Genomic DNA, 16,569 nt, shown 5'->3' with positions numbered 1-16,569 from the left:
GGTCGTAGGTTCGAATCCTGCCTCGGGCATGGATGTGTGTGATGTCCTTAGGTTAGTTAGGTTTAATTATTTCTAAGTTCTAGGCGACTGATGACCTCAGAAGTTAAGTCGCATACTGCTCAGAGCCATTTGAACCATGTAAATTTTCATCCGAGAGAAAGGCTCATTTAGGAGACAAAAAGAGTCTGAACACAGAAATGAGTCGTTTGACTGCAGCACTCGAGAGTATAAGGGTATCATATTTTTTACTAAAACCTGTTCCCCAAGAAACACCGCATCGTTGAATGAGTCTTTTGATTTCATGTCGAGCCACATTTTGATTAGACTCTTGGCCTTCTGCTTTTTACAGATGTCTTAGTACTAGGCTCCTCTTGATATTGTAGTTGGAGCTAGAATACGATTCCACGATTCGATTTCCACAGTCACCCCACTAATAAAAAGTAGTAGTTAATGTTAACTCAGTAAACGAACAACAATAAACAGCTAACTCCCAGTTATTCTCTCTCGGACTCGATTTAATCCGTTACTCCGAAAGTTAACTTTGTTAATTAACGTTTAACGGATTACCAGTGCTGTACCCAGCTATGGATATAACTGCACTCTACCAAACTGGAACACGGTTCACAAACTGTACTTGGTATAGGTGCAGTAAGCAAAACGAACATACATTCTGTTAAAACATTCATCTACAGAAAAACTGTCGTAATGAACAACAGGAAAACAAACATGTTTAACGGTCGAATAATGCAAATGTGCGTGTAGGTGACAACGGAACTTTCGCTTTTAATATATTCTTCTATATGAAAGCGTAGGAAATGAAAAAAAGTAATTAATTAATAAAATGGAACTGTTGTATTACTATTTAATAATTATAACGACCGTGCATTACATTTACTATTAATACAGTCTCCTAGAGAGACGCGTACGAAATTTAAATAAAACTGTTGTTTTACGATCTAATTACTAGAATTGGGGTTCAGACCACAGTTGCAGATTTGTTCGCACCTTTCTCTTTTTTTTTTCATTGTTGTAAGAAAGCGTGTACACCATGCCACGCTGTCCTCCCTGTCAACCAGAAATGTTGAACTTTTAGATTTTTAAAGCGAAACAAACCTTTCGGTTCTTCGTCTCGACAGAACTGAACTACGTTATTTATCAACGCTTTTCCATCTGAGCGTACTCTTCGATAATGTACATTTGCTCGATGACTGTCGATTTCAGGAAACGTAGAAGCAGCACTATGACTAACGTGACTGTAGAATGTTGAGTGTCATGCGTCAGTCATGTACTGTTGAGTAGTGTCGCACGCCTTTGGTCCCATCTGTGCGTAAATAAATCTTAGTTCCGCGTTCTGCCGTCGGGAATTGTAAAATGAACAGGTTTTGGTTAACCTGGAAACTAATAAATCTAAAGCAAACCCTATGGAAAGGCGAGATGACGTAGTGAGTTGACAAACAGAAGTAAACAGCAGAGAGACCGGTGCTGCGCTGGTCAAGGAAGGCACCAGGGCGTTAGGGATCTGGGCACACGCCCACTGGTCTTTCGTCACGGGAAACGCCCCTTTACTGAATTCAGTGCTCTCTGATCCAGGAGGGACGTTACAGGCAGCAATAGCTCCACCTCTCTCCTGTTCGAGAAGTCATCTGGTCATCTGAGGGATTCTCGAGAAGGCATATAGAGACGGTGAAGCTGTTGCAGTGAGGTTTTTGGAGCACTTAATCTCGCCCGGGAACTGTTATGGTATCGCGTCAACAGGTCGTCTTTTTCCGCAGCTAAAAACCTTTGTAGAACATGCTGCTCTAAGAATGAGGCCGAAATGTACCACTGAGGTATGCAAAACAATCGTGCCGATATCTGAATGAGAAGGAGATTTCTGGTGTGTCGCACTATTGCTGTCAGTGACGAGAGAAGCAGGTCCGGTACGAGCCGATGGCGACGTCCACGTAAGTTGCGGCTGGGCTAAGATACTGCATCCCAGTTCAAGGGCAGCTTCCCAGAAAGTTTTTGAAGCATCCTTTCGGGCTGCAGCCTTCCATTGTTTTCTTCATCTATTCCTTGAATCTTGTCCCGGCGGAGGTGCGAGTCCTCCCTCGGGCATGGTTGTGTGTGTTTGTCAAATGGTTCAAATGGCTCTGAGCACTATGGGACTCAACAGCTGAGGTCATTAGTCCCCTAGAACTTAGAACTAGTTAAACCTAACTAACCTAAGGACATCACAAACATCCATGCCCGAGGCAGGATTCGAACCTGCGACCGTAGCGGTGTTGCGGTTCCAGACTGCAGCGCCTTTAACCGCACGGCCACTTCGGCCGGCATGTGTTTGTCCTTAGGACAATTTAGGCTAAGTAGTGTGTAAGCTTAGGGACTGATGACCTTAGCAGTTAAGTCCCAAAAGATTTCACACACATTTGAACATTTTTCCTTGAATCTACGGGAAAACTGTTCGACTTCTGTATCAGATACGGAACAAAATGGAGCAATTTTCAGGAATTAATCCAGTTTCCAAGACAGAAATTTCTAAATTTTACTGAAACAGACACTGATTCCCACTGTAGTAACAGTAGCACCCTCAGCCGAAACGGTCCGGCCGGTGTGGCCGTGCGGTTCTAGGCGCTTCAGTTTGGAACCGCGTGACCGCTACGGTCGCAGGTTCGAATCCTGCCTCGGGCATGAATGTGTGTGATGTCCTTAGGTTAGTTAGGTTTAAGTAGTTCTAAGTTCTAGGGGACTGATGACCTCAGATGTTGAGTCCCATAGTGCTCAGAGCCATTTGAACCATCAGCCGAAACATCGATAACAGACAGAGACATGGACAACAGACAGAAAAGTAGGCAGACTGGCAACTATCAGGAGCCATATGGTCCTCAAGTGAAACATGCTGAAATGGGCCTGAAATAATTCTCAAATAGTTCAAATGGCTCTGAGCACTATGGGACTTAACTTCTGAGGTCATCAGTACCCTATAACGTAGAACTACTTAAACCTAACTAACCTAAGAACATCACACACATCCATGCCCGAGGCAGGATTCGAACCTGCGACCGTAGCGGTCGCGCGGTTCCAGACTGTAGCGCCTAGAACCACTCGTCCGGCAATAATTCTCATGTGTGCTGCGTTCTGAACGGGATGAGTGCTAATGTGATGGCGCAAAATGATTATGAGCACACGCTTTATATGCCTGTCATCAGATACGGCTCTGCGTTAAGATATATCGTTCCAGTGCCTCAGGGATGATGATCCTGCATTCTTCTGGCTCCTTTGCCAACTTTAATCCGTCGTTGTCGACGCTGAAGCGCTGGCGCCGTCGGGTTGGTTGGTTGGCTGATTTGGGGGAGGGGACAAAACAGCGAGGTCATCGGTCCCTCCGAATTAGGGAAGGATGGGGCCTGCCCTTTCGAAGGAACTATCCCGGCTTTTGCCTAAAGCGATTTAGGAAAATCACGGAAAACAAAAGTCAGAATGACCGGACGCGGGTTTGCACCATCGTCCTCCATTATTCGAGTCAAGTGTGCTAACAATTGCAACACCTCGCTCGACCTGGTACCGTCGGCGTCTTTGAACCCTGCTGGACGAAGCTGAGAACCCTCTCCCGACGTGGCTTGTGCTATTCTCATTCTGTGATGGGGAAGTGGTGCAGTTTCTGCTTTAATTCAGGATTCAACTAGAAACTCCAAATTTTATAAGAAGCTAGGTCTACATTAGGGACCATACAGACACACGATAATGTGTTGACATTCGTGTGTTACGCAGTATGCCAGTCGATGTATCGGTAGTTTAAATGTTTGATAAACACAACTAGACGTCTATAAAAGATAACACATTAATAAATTAGTTTACAATATCTACAAACAACTTTGAATTGCTGTAGGTCCTTCTGTGGTGCTGAGCTATACAGAATGTTAGGAAATTCCCGCTACAAACTCCTAGAACTTGTAGAGGGGAGTGAGTAGATAATATTTTGAATTGTAACCCATGACCGGAAGCGTACAATTTCCGTGCTACAACCATGTCAAAAGAAGCTGGTAACGCGACCCCTTTTTACAAGTATTTGACTAGACTTGGTCTAGTACATCACTTGTTTTACAGTTCTACTCATTAATACCCAATGAAAGTTGTCGTGTACTCATTGACACGTTGTCTTCAATGTGATGCAGTACGACCTCTTCCATTTCAGGTGTGCGGCGTTTGCTTTGAGTTCCACAGTCATGCCTGCTGACGGAGAAGGTACCCTTTCTCGAAGCCATTATGTAATTGTAGCGGAAAGGGAATGCGATTCGGACGTTATGGAGAACGATCTTGATAAAGCAGGTCTTTCATTACAGTGAACTTCGCCATTCAGAAGGGTCATGTCGGTGTATTCTGCAAACGTGCAAAGCATGCCCCTCTAACACTCACACAGACAAGACATATGAATGAGTCTCGGCCTATCCGACGTAACCACCAATACCCCCCCCCCCCCCACCCCCGCTCTCACCATGACGATCCTATTGCGTACCTTGCGTACCTATCTAGCAAACATGTTTGCAAACGGATGTAGCACGGAAACGGCTCCGGACATGAGTTCCGTCTCGAAATCCTACATTATGTGATCAAAGGTACCCTGACACTTGGCTCAAAATGACTTACAAGTTCGGGGCGCCCTCTATCGGTAATTCCGGAATTCAATATCGTGTTGGTCCACCCTTAACTTCGATGACAGCGTCCACTCTCACAGGCATACGTTCAACCAGGTGCTGGAAGGTTTCTTGGGGAATGGAAGACCATTCTTTACCAAGTGCTGCTCTGAGGATAGGTATCGATGTCCGTCGGTGAGGCATGGCACGATATCGGCGTTCCAAAACATCCCAAATGTGTTCCATAGGATTCAGGTCAGGACACTGTGCAGGCCAGTCCAATCACGCCGCCACAGGCCGTGCATTATGAACAGGTGCTGATCGTGTTGAAAGATGCAATCGCCATCCCCTAATTGCTCTACAACAGTGGGAAGCAAGAAGGTACTTAAAACATCAATGTAGGCCTGTGCTGTGATAGTGCCACGCAAAACAACGAGGGGTGCAAAACCCCCTCCGTGAAAAACGCGACCACACCATAACACTACCGCCTCCGAATTTTACTGTTGGTACTACAAACGCTGGCAGATAACGTTCACCGGGCATTCGCCATATGCACCCAGCCATCGGATCGCCACATTGTGTGCCGTGATTCGTGACGCCACACAACGTTTTTCCACTGTTAAGTCGTCCAATGTTTACGCTCCTTACACCAAGCGAGGCGTCGTTAGGCATTTACCGGCGTGATGTGTGGCTTATGAGCAGCCGCTCGACCATGAAATCCAAGTTTTCTCACCTCCCGCCTAACTGTCATAGTACTTGCAGTGGATCCTGATGCAGTTTGGAATTCCTGTGTGATGGTCTAGATAGATGTCTGCCTATTACACATTACGACCCTCTTCAACTGTCGACGGTGTCTGTCAGTCAACAGACGAGGTCAGTGTGGTGTCACCGCCAGACACCGCACTTGCTAGGTGGTAGCCTTTAAATCGGCCGCGGTCCGTTAGTATACGTCGGACCCGTGTGTCGCCACTATCAGTGATTGCAGACCGAGCGCCGCCACACGGCAGGTCTAGTCTAGAGGCTCCCTAGCACTCGCACCAGTTGTACAGCCGACTTTGCTAGCGATGGTTTACTGTCTAAATACGCTCTCATTTGCAGAGACTACAGTTTAGCATAGCCTTCAGCTACGTCATCTGCTACGACCTAGCAAGGCGCCATATTCAGTTACTATAAGTAATAACTTCAAGAATGTATTCTGAATAGATAATATTGTGAATCATGAACCGTCGAGAGCGACGTTCATCATTAATGGATTAAAGTTAAGTATCAAACTAATTACGTCCGCTTTCTGAATTCTCATTCCTTGTCATGTTTGAGACCTCACGTCAGTATAGTTCTTCCCTCCTCACGCCAGCCTGCGTGAGCTAAAACGCGTGCATTTCGGCCTTCACTCGTAACACGGGGTTGGTTCTTCTGCTAACACAAAAATCAGCCTGTACGCTTTTGTGCTCTACGTGTCCCTTCACGTTTCCACTTTACTATCCCATCGGAAGCAGTGGACATAGGGATGTTTAACACGTTCGAAGTCCGTGAGTTCCGCGGAGCGCCTCATTCTGCTCTCTCACGATGTCTAACGACTACTGAGGTCGCTGATATGGAGTACCTGGCAGTAGGTGGCAGCACAATGCACCTAATATGAAAAACGTATGTTTTTGGCTGTGTCCGGATACTTTTTATCACATAATGTACGAAGTAACTCCCCTCTACAAGTTCTAGAAGTTCGTAACGCGTAACGCGTAACCCTGTATACAATGAGCGTGATGTTCTTCATTGAACAAATAGGCTTGTTGAATGCTGATATACAGTGATAGTCTCTGAACACTAGTCATGCTTAGCAGAGTCATGCTACGTCGATGTAATTTACTAACTGCAGTCCTCCGTACTAACGTTTACACGTCAGTAAGTTCACTGAAGTCTCAGAGGCGATGCTCTGAATTGAGTCTACATAAAAAGATATGCCTACCAATCAGAGCCGCAAGCACTGAGGTCATGTGAATTTAGCGTCGTCTGGTAGTATGTATGCCTGGCGGCCATAATCGGAGGGGCAGAAGAGCGAGTTCGTCGGCGCCATGCAGGTGGGAGGTTTAATAGTGTCGGCTGCCATATAGCTGTGAGCAGCGCGCGACGCGCTAGATGCTGTCAATAAAGATGCCATCGATACTGCATTTCTGCCTCCCCCCTCCCCAAATTATGTACCGTCATCGCACCAGAAATGCATAGAATAAAACTTTTATCCATTATGGATGAGGATCACTGCAAATGTGATGGGTAAAGATTTCTTGAAATTATTGCACCCAGTAGCCTTTTGTTTTGTTCTTCAGATTTTATTGTTCCTTTACCGGTTTCGAAACCCCTAGTGATTGATCATCAGATGGTACATATTTATTGATTGCTTGCAGCAGTGTGAGAGTCGTGTAGCTGTGGCAAGATGTATAAACGAAACATGTAAACACTGAATGTGGTGAGAATTATTCACATTATGACATCGGTTTTGCGGCATTACTTACTGTTATCAGTATCCTTTGATTGGTTGTTGGTGCACATAGCACTACTATTTGTAAGTAATGCAACAAACGATCTCATAATGTGACTAATTCGCGCCACACTCAGTGCTTACATGTTTCGTTTATACATCTTGCCACAGCTACACTACTCCCACACTGCTGCAAACAATCAACAAATATGCACCATCTAATGATGACTCGCTAGGCGGTTCTAAACCGGTAACGGGATAGTAAAAATTGAAGAACAAAACAAAAGGCGACCGGCTGCAGCAATTTCAATAAACCTTTAATGCACAGAATATCTGATCAGGTAACACAACATGGCGTAGTAAAAACTTCTGTAATGCTATATGTTATCACAAGTGACCCTTTTTCTCCTTAGGGGTGATTCACCTGTGGTGGCATCTATGTTTTAGGGACTAAACAATGAAATATGTTGATAAGACACATCCTGAAGTATCAAAGAATAGTTAGTTTGATAATGGAGGAAAGTTTGGGGGCGGGGAGGAATTTTAGTGGCAGACCAAATACGGTAAGTACGTTCACGTCGATGTTGTATGAAGTAATTACGCAGAGGTGAAAGGAGTTGCTCAGAATAAACTAGCATAGAGAGTAGCATCAGACCAGTCTCTGGATAGCAGGCAACAACATTAACACATGCCAGCAGCATCTCTGAAGTGCCTTGTTCACAAAACAGCATCCATTATGCATTTTGGAGCATTAATTTCTAACAATTGGCTCATGTTACACGTGAAGGTAACTAGGCATGGCGCAGACTATGTTTTCAGCAAGACGAATGCGTTTTAATATACCAATGACCACGCAAATTTTGTGTCTTCCTTCCGTAAATTATTCAAAATCTGTGTACTTCTTCCTGCACACGGAATACATTTCCTCTGGTAATCAATTTTTCCTAGCAGTGACAGATGCTGTTTGCTATTTGCTTGCTTTGATAATCATATGATAGTTTAATATATTTATATGTGGGTTTCATTACTTTATTCATGTTGCCGGCCGCGGTGGTCTAGCGGTTCTAGGCGCGCAGTCCGGAACCGCGCGACTGCTACGGTCGCAGGTTCGAATCCTGCCTCGGGCATGGATGTGTGTGATGTCTTTAGGTTAGTTAGGTTTAAGTAGTTCTAAGTTCTAGGGGACTGATGACCACAGTAGTTAAGTCCCATAGTGCTCAGAGCCATTTGAACCATTTTTATTCATGTTGTTGTTGTGGTCTTCATTCCAGAGACTGGTTTGATGCAGCTCTCCATGTTACTGTATCCTGTGCACGCTACTTCATCTCCCAGTACCTACTGCAACCTACATCCTTGTGAATTTCATCTCTTGGTCTCCATCAACGATTTTTACCGTCCACGCTGCTCTTCAATACTAAATTTGTGATCCCTAGATGCCTCAGAACTTGTCCTACCAACCGATCCCTTCTTCTAGTCAAGTTGTGCTACAAATTTCTCTTCCCCCCAATTCTATTCAATATCTCCTCATTAGTTATGTGATCTACCCATCTAATCTTCAGCATTCTTCTGTAGCACCACATTTCTAAAGCTTCTATTCTCTTCTTGTACAAACTATTTATCGTCCACGTTTCACTTCCATACATGGCTAAACTCCATACAAATACTTTCAGAAACGACTGTGTAGCGGCTACTACACTGCTGTAAGTTCTAGTATTTGGAACAGTAAGAGACAAACCACTGGCAGCCTAAAGTCAACCAATTTCTATCAATTCAGAAGTAAGGTGTTTTACAAACACATTGCACAGATTTTAATTTGGTTAATTCTAAACGGGGGTGCAGGATGTGGGTGAAACAAGTGTCACTAGGGAATGGAGTGGTGGATGGATAGGAAGCAAGTTTTGTAACAAATGCCTATTTTCAATTTAGATCGTCAGCTCTCTTTTCTGAGAAGGTGTTCAAAGTAGAGTTCACGATGCACTGAAAACTGTTTACCATTCTATAAAAAAATTTGTTAGAAACAAGCATTACGAGTGGATGCCTGACTTCTTAGTTCGTGGAATAATAAAACACCTGGGAAAGATCGAGCGAGGTGGCGCAGTGGTTAGGCACTGGACTCGCATTCGGGAGGACGACGGTTCAATCCCGCGTTCGGCCATCCTGATTTAGGTTTTCCGTGATTTCCCTAAATCACTCCAGGTAAATGCCGGGATGGTTCCTCTGAAAGGGCACGGCCGACTTCCTTCCCCATCCTTCCCTAATCCGACGAGACCGATGACCTCGCTGTCTGGTCTGCTTCCCCAAAACAACCAACCAACCTGGGAAAGTAAATATCATTTATCTTTCGTCATTTAAAAATTAGCGTTCAAAGAAAATCCTTTTCCATTCTAGTTAGTTGATGATGGTGGGAAGCGGTGGCGGGTGGGGGGGGGGGGGGGAGGAATGGGGAGGGGGTAGTAGCTAATATGTCAGTGCACTCAGTTTTAACAGTCTCAGCAAAGTTGGGAACCACTATGATACGTGAGGGCTTACTCATTAACAATCACCACTCGCGTCGGCAACAACTCACCATTCCGATTGTCTATTTTTATAACTTTCGCTGTATTTGAGGTTAACTCTGCCTGAGTGATGGCGCTCGACTCGGAGGTCGATACTGTCAGGAATGTGCGACGAGTGCATAACGCGCGACCACACCAACGGAAACGCGGGCGCAAGCGCTCGTGGGTAGTTCCGCCGGCCATCTGGCGGCTGTGAAATGTCGCCGCACTCTCGGCAACGCCAGTGCCGACCTTCGACTAAGCTTTGAACAAACGCTTATTGGTTTGTTCCGCTATGACTACAGTCATACATTCAGTAACTGTTTAGCGCTGTTTATTTTTAACTTCACAACGACCTTCGGTTATGACAGCGGACTACCTTTGTTCTCGTTCCAACCGCACAATACGATGTACTAGCAGTTCATTATACTGACAGTGTTATTCTGCGTTCACTGTACTCTATCCTGTACACATACAATTGCAATAGAATTTTGTTTGACAATAGCCACAAAAGTAATGAACATACTGCTGTGTTGTCCGAACAAGACACACGGAGCGTGGTCCACAGGTCCAGAGGCTGTTTGCACAAAAAGAGGCAGCCTAGCGATCCATCATCAGAATCCTATAAAATGAATGAGAATGACAGAAGAAGGAATGAGGATTCTCAGTTCGCATAACCGATGGATACTCCATTTTTGCTATGAAACGAGATTACGACACCATGCAGAAAGAATTCAAAAATTTTGTTCACAATGAAAGGGCAAAAAATCACAAGGATCGACAGACGGGATTCATTGTTCTGTACATCGAGAATAACTTTGTGCTAAATCTGCAGGCAGAAAGCACGTAAAGGAATAAAAACTAAAATCCGCCCGTATAGGCCATGAAGGCCCAACGGTACCGACCGGCCGCCGTGTCACCCTCAGAAATAGGCGTCAATGGCTGCAGATATGGAGGGGCATGTTGTCAGCACACTGTTCTACCGGCCGTTTTGTCAGTTTAAGGGAATTCTCAATCAAGTAGTTCCTCAGTTTGCTTCACAAGGGCTGAGTGCATCCCACTTGCCAACAGCGCTCGGCTAACACTGATGGTCACCCATCCAAGTACTAGCCCAGCCCGACAGCGCTTAACTATGGCGATCTGACGGGAACCGGTGTTACCACTGCGGCAAGGCCGTTGGCCACGTAAAGGAATAGGTGGTACGAGCAGCAAAATTTCTGAAGTAGCACGCGTTATTCAATTGTCAGTTGGAGTAGTTTTCATTGTAACTGCATGAAGAGTAGATTACTGAAGGAAAGAAGAGAAATTAGAACATCGTGAATGGATTACAGACTTCGCATTTCAAGTGGACTTAACTGCACATTGCCCTCAATAAGACACTCCAAAGTAACTTCATTCTGATTTGATGGGGATGCATTTAAAAGAAAATCGAGTTGTAGGAGTGACATGTTCTGACAAAGACAATCCAATACCTTAAGCACAGTGACATTAAAGAAAGGGCAAAGTTAGAAAAATTCATTATGGCCTTGAAAGAATTACAATGGTAGTTTCGTGAGCTTTTTGAGGACACTGCCAAATTACATTGGTTTTAAGGCTGTTTTCGGGACCGTTTGCCGTTTCAGTTGGGAGCGCCCGTGTGCATGTGCAGGTGTAACTCTTTTATGTTCAAGGTAATTCCCGTTTAAAGGACCTATATCCTTAACATTAAAACTGTCAAGGACATCTACATTCTTTACTCAGGTAGACTTTCTGCGTCTCCATAATGAGGTTACAAAAATACTAAAATATTTCGTTTAACATATTTGTGAAATACGTTTATTTAATTGTGGAGCTAACTAAATCATGTTTACGCGGCAACCTGAGTACAAAATACTAAGAAATTGTCTGCGAATGCCCGTATCCCGGCTGATCCCGGCGGAGGTTCGAGTCCTCCCTCGGGCATGGGTGTGTGTGTGTTTGTCCTTAGGATAATTTAGGTTAAGTAGTGTGTAAGCTTAGGGACTGATGACCTTAGCAGTTAAGTCCCATAAGATTTCACACACATTTGTGCATTTTTTTTGTCCGTATGCCAACTGTTTGTATTGAAAAAAACATGCACTGACAAGCCAAACCATTATGACCGCTGCCCACCGCGACGTTGGATGCCACCTGGTATGTGGTGGAGCAGACATGGATGGGGTATCACCATAGCGAAAATATGAGCTGCAAATGGGGAAACCCACCGACATAAACGACTTTGATAAAGGGCAGGTTATAATTACGCAGAGATTGTGAACGAGTATCTAGAAGACGGCAAAGCTGGTCGAATATTCACGTGCTACTGCCGTGAACATCTGCGGAAAGAGGGAGGACCGTGAAACTACCACTAGACGCTAAATGGTTTCACGTCCACTACTCTTCACAGAATGAGGGGTTCGGAGACTCGTCTGCTCTGTAATGTAGAATAAATAGTTGTCTTCAGCATCTCTGTCGAAAGAGCACAACGCTGGTGCAAGCACAGATGTTTCGGAACACAACGTTCATCGTACATTGTTGAACATGGAAAATGGTTCAAATGGCTCTGAGCAGTATGGGACTTATCAGCTGAGGTCATCAGTCCCCAAGAACTTAGAACTATTTAAACGTAACTAACCTAAGGACATCACACACATCCATGCCCGAGGCAGGATTCGAACCTGCGACCGTAGCGGTCGCGCGGTTCCAGACTGAAGCGCCTAGAACCGCTCGGCCACAACGCTCGGCGTTGAACATGGAGCTCCGCAGCGTGGAGCTACGTGTTCACATGTTGACCCAACAACATTACTAATTACGACTGCAGTGGGGACGGGACCATCGGGATTCGACCACTGATCAATGGAAACGTGTCGGCTCTACGGGTGAGCTATACTAGGTCTCTGGTCGTCTCCACTAACGCCGTCATAGAGGTGAACGGCGGCTCAAAATGTGCAGCGCGACAAGGACGCAAGCTATTGGGAGCAGTATTATGCTATGGGAGACATTCTCCTGCGTTTGCATGGGACCTGCGGTAGTAATCGAAGAGACGCTGACAGCTACGAACCCTTCATGCTTGATGTCATCCTCGACGGCGATGTCATATTTCAGCAGTATAATTGTCTCTGTCTCGGAGCCAGAACCGTGCTACACTGATTTGCGGAGCATTAACGTGAACTCACGTTGAGGTCTCGGAGACCAAATTTGCCTGATTTAAACCCATCTGGATCACTATCTGGCGCCATCACGAAGTACGCAAATCAGAGGTACGTTCTCTACTGGAATTACATGACCTGTGCGTAAACGTCTTATGCCACATACCTTCAGACTACCAACAAATTGTCAGATCCCTGATACGCAGTATCTGTTCAAAAATGGCTCTGAACACTATGGAACTTATCATCAGAGGTCATCAGTCCCTTAGAATTTGAACTACTTAAACCTAACTAACCTAAGGACATCCATCACACACATCCATGCCCGAGTCAAGATTCTAACCTGCGACCGTAGTCGGCCGGCGCAGAATTTGTGATGTATTTCGTTCCAAAGACGGACAAGCAGGCTTTTAATCAGGTGGTCATAACGTTTTGGTTCATCAGTTTATATGTGGCTATAGTGCACCAAAAGTAAAAAATAATAATGAAAACTTGTTTTGTTTTTTATCTGTGTTTTTGAGAAATGTGAAATATAAAACCAAGTTGTATGCAGGGCTACTGGACTGCCATACAAATGCGATGTGTTCGCAGTTTCCCTCTCTTCCCCACTTCTTGCGATCAGACAGCGTATCGTGGCGGTGGGGGAATTGTGCCAGCCAGGTTGAGCACTATGGCACTGAAGTCTTTGCTGCTCCTGCTCTAGAACGTCAATGTAGTATATGTGATGCAGTCATAATGGAACAGGACGTACAAGAACGAGTTTTTTTAAAGATCAGAAGACGACAGTCTTAACTATTGAAACCGATAATAAGGAATAAATAGTACTGCATGCGATCTTGGCTATTAAATTTTCTCAAAAGCAATTGCTCTTTTTTATCTCTCATTACTTTCGTGACTGTTTTGTATTGAAAGAAAGATACATCCTCTCTACGGAAGTAGCAGAAAGCTTAAATACCAAGTGCAGTGCAAATAAAATTAAATTACTCCTGCTTCAGCTCAGTGATGGACAGCTGCTAAATATATGCAGAGAGTGACGTAAGATCGAGGAAACTTAGAGCTCAAATTTCCATCGATATCTGCGTCGTTAACGTAATTACAGCCTAATTTCAGTAGGCTGGGGTATGAAACCGGCCAGCCCTTCTTTAAGAAATCACAGTGGTATTCACATAAAATAACTTAGGGGAATCTCATGAAATCATAACCACGACGATTGTAAGGGGATTTAAACCCTCTTCCTCACGAATAAGAGTCGAGGGCCTTGGTGACCGCTCCACCTCCCTCGGATGATGGAGAGTGTTCTACCTCACCTATTTTTTGAATACAGAATGTTGGAGTTACAGATAAAATTGGGCATTTCTGTCACATGTGTTTTTCGGAAGGTCGGCAGTGGACTATGTTATCCCGCATCTTTCATAGCGAGCAACTTTCAGCTAAGCTGTTTTGAGGGCAAGAGAGAGAGAACTGCAGTCTATTTCACACGTTATCCAGTGAACTCACCGACTTGAGTGAAACAAACGAACTGCAAAACTCAACAGAGAAATCGGACTCAGATCTGACATAAGACTATCGGCGAGAGTCTACAGAAAGCAAATCACAAAAAAGTTCGAGAATCGATAAGACGTCCGTCGCTAGCCGATGTGACCCTGTCACAAACGAAAAGTTAAATCAAAGTCCAGCCCGAGGAATCACATACACGGTCGAGTCGAAATAGATGTTATCGTTAAGGGGACTCGTTCTTGCGTCCCTTTGAGCTGTATTTCAAGTTTGAAGGTATTTTGCTTCTCACATGATGAATCCATTTGCTGTGTTCTCGTTTTTATGATGATAATGATGTCTGGTTTGTTTGGCGTTCAACTGCGCGGTCATCGGCGCCCGTACAAAGTCCCAATTTTTGCACTCTCCAATTTTTTACGCAGTCCAATCTAGCAACTATTACGAATGGTGGTGATTATGATGAAATGATGAGGACAACACAAACACCCAGTCCCCGGGCAGAGAAAATCCCCAACCCGGCCGGGAATCGAACCCGGGACCCAATTATCCAGGGGCAGCAACTCTAGCAACTAGACCACGAGCTGCGGATCTCGTTCATATGATACACAGCGAGATCAGCAAAGGACGTACGAGTAACTCATTTCCAACCTGTCATCACATAAGCGGCGCTCATGAACCGGAATCTATTTATGCTTCTGCTGCGAGACCTAAGAACCATCTCCATCCGTCGCTAGTTGTGTCACCTATCACAATATGTGTTGATAGCTGAAACTACTTTCGTATTCCGCAAAACAGAGTGCAGATGGATACAATTCCGAGCCCCGCACATGAAAGCAGACGCACAGCCACACTCGGCCAGTTCAGAGTTTCATTTGGCAGAGTTGCAGTTCCATCCTACGCCTATCATCAGTTGTCGCTACTACAGGTGGCCTCTTTTAACGAGCGACCGTCAAACAGTAACTGCTGAAGGTCGAAGAGTCAGTGATACTCATGTTCAGCGCCAGAACTTATAGCTGTTAGCTACATCACTGCAGACTGAAATTCTCTATTAAAAAAATGGTTCAAATGGCTCTGAGCACTATGGGACTTAACATCTATGGCCATCAGTCCCCTAGAACTTAGAATTACTTAAACCTAACTAACCTAAGGACATCACACACATCCATGCCCGAGGCAGGATTCGAACCTGCGACCGTAGCGGTCACGCGGTTCCAGACTGAAGCGCCTAGAACCGCACGGGCACACCGGCCGGCGAAATTCTCTATAGCGGATAGATCTCTTGCAGTGTGTTAGGTTAGATTAGTATGTACGGCATCAGCTGTAGTGTCACGTATCATTCATCTCTCAAAGCTGAATATTTATTTGTACATAGTGTTAATAAATGTTTATTATTTGTTTCAAATTGTGTTGCTCACATAACTTGTGTTTAGATATTCGTGAATACAACACCATTACGTTCGGAATGCAAACATGATCAATATTCGGAAGCTAAATTATTCCAGTTTGAAGTGTCTCCGTTCTTTTTGGCATTAGATTCGAAAGAAATAGCTCGTTTGATGCACAACCTGCTTTATCCACATGCGATATCTTGCAAACGGAAGCTGCAGATAAACTGGTGCATTCGGTCGTCCTATTTTTCCTGATGTTATACCACATTACTGACTAGTAATCAATATACACCGAGGTTACAAAAGTCATGGAATCCCCCCTAATATCGTGTCAGACCTCCTTTTGCCTGGCGTAGTGCAGTAACTCGACGTGGCACTGACGCAGTAAATCGTTGGAATTCTCCTGCTGAAATATTGAGCCATTTTGCCTCTGTAGCCGTCTATAATTGCGAATTTGTTACCAGCGCAGGATTTTGTGAACGAATTGACCTCTTAATTATGTCAATTAAATGTTCGATGGGATTCATGTCGGGCCATCTGGTTGGCTAAACTATTTGCTTGAATTTTCCAGAATGTTCTTCAAACAAATCACGAACAGTTGTGGCTCGGTGACATGGCATCTTGGTATCCACAAAAAATCCATCGTTGTATGGGATCGTGAAGTCCATGAACGGCTGCAAATGGTCTCCAAGTATCTGAACATCACCACTTCGAGTCAATGATCGTTTCAGCCGGACCAGAGGACCCAGTCTATTCCATGTAAACATAGTCCACACCATTATGGAGCCACAACCATCTTGCACAGTGCCTTGTTGACAACTTGGATCCATGACTTCGTGGGGTCTGCGCCGCAGTCGAACCCTACCATCAGATTTCCGAACTGAAATCGGTATTCATCTGAGCAGACCACGGTTTTACAGT

General features: G+C 44.8%; 1 protein-coding gene and 1 pseudogene across 1 annotated transcript in view; one reads left to right on the top strand and one right to left on the bottom strand.

Moving 5' to 3' along the window:
• The window catches only part of LOC126471551 (uncharacterized), a 1,058,515-nt gene that overhangs the window by 403,505 nt on the left and 638,441 nt on the right, over positions 1–16,569 (top strand). The window lies entirely within an intron of this gene.
• Positions 10,683–10,801, bottom strand: LOC126472168 (5S ribosomal RNA; annotated as a pseudogene).

Source organism: Schistocerca serialis, chromosome 3 (assembly GCF_023864345.2).
Source record: "Schistocerca serialis cubense isolate TAMUIC-IGC-003099 chromosome 3, iqSchSeri2.2, whole genome shotgun sequence".
NCBI classification, from domain to species: Eukaryota; Metazoa; Arthropoda; class Insecta; order Orthoptera; family Acrididae; genus Schistocerca; species Schistocerca serialis.
This window is presented reverse-complemented; position numbering and strand designations above follow the sequence as displayed.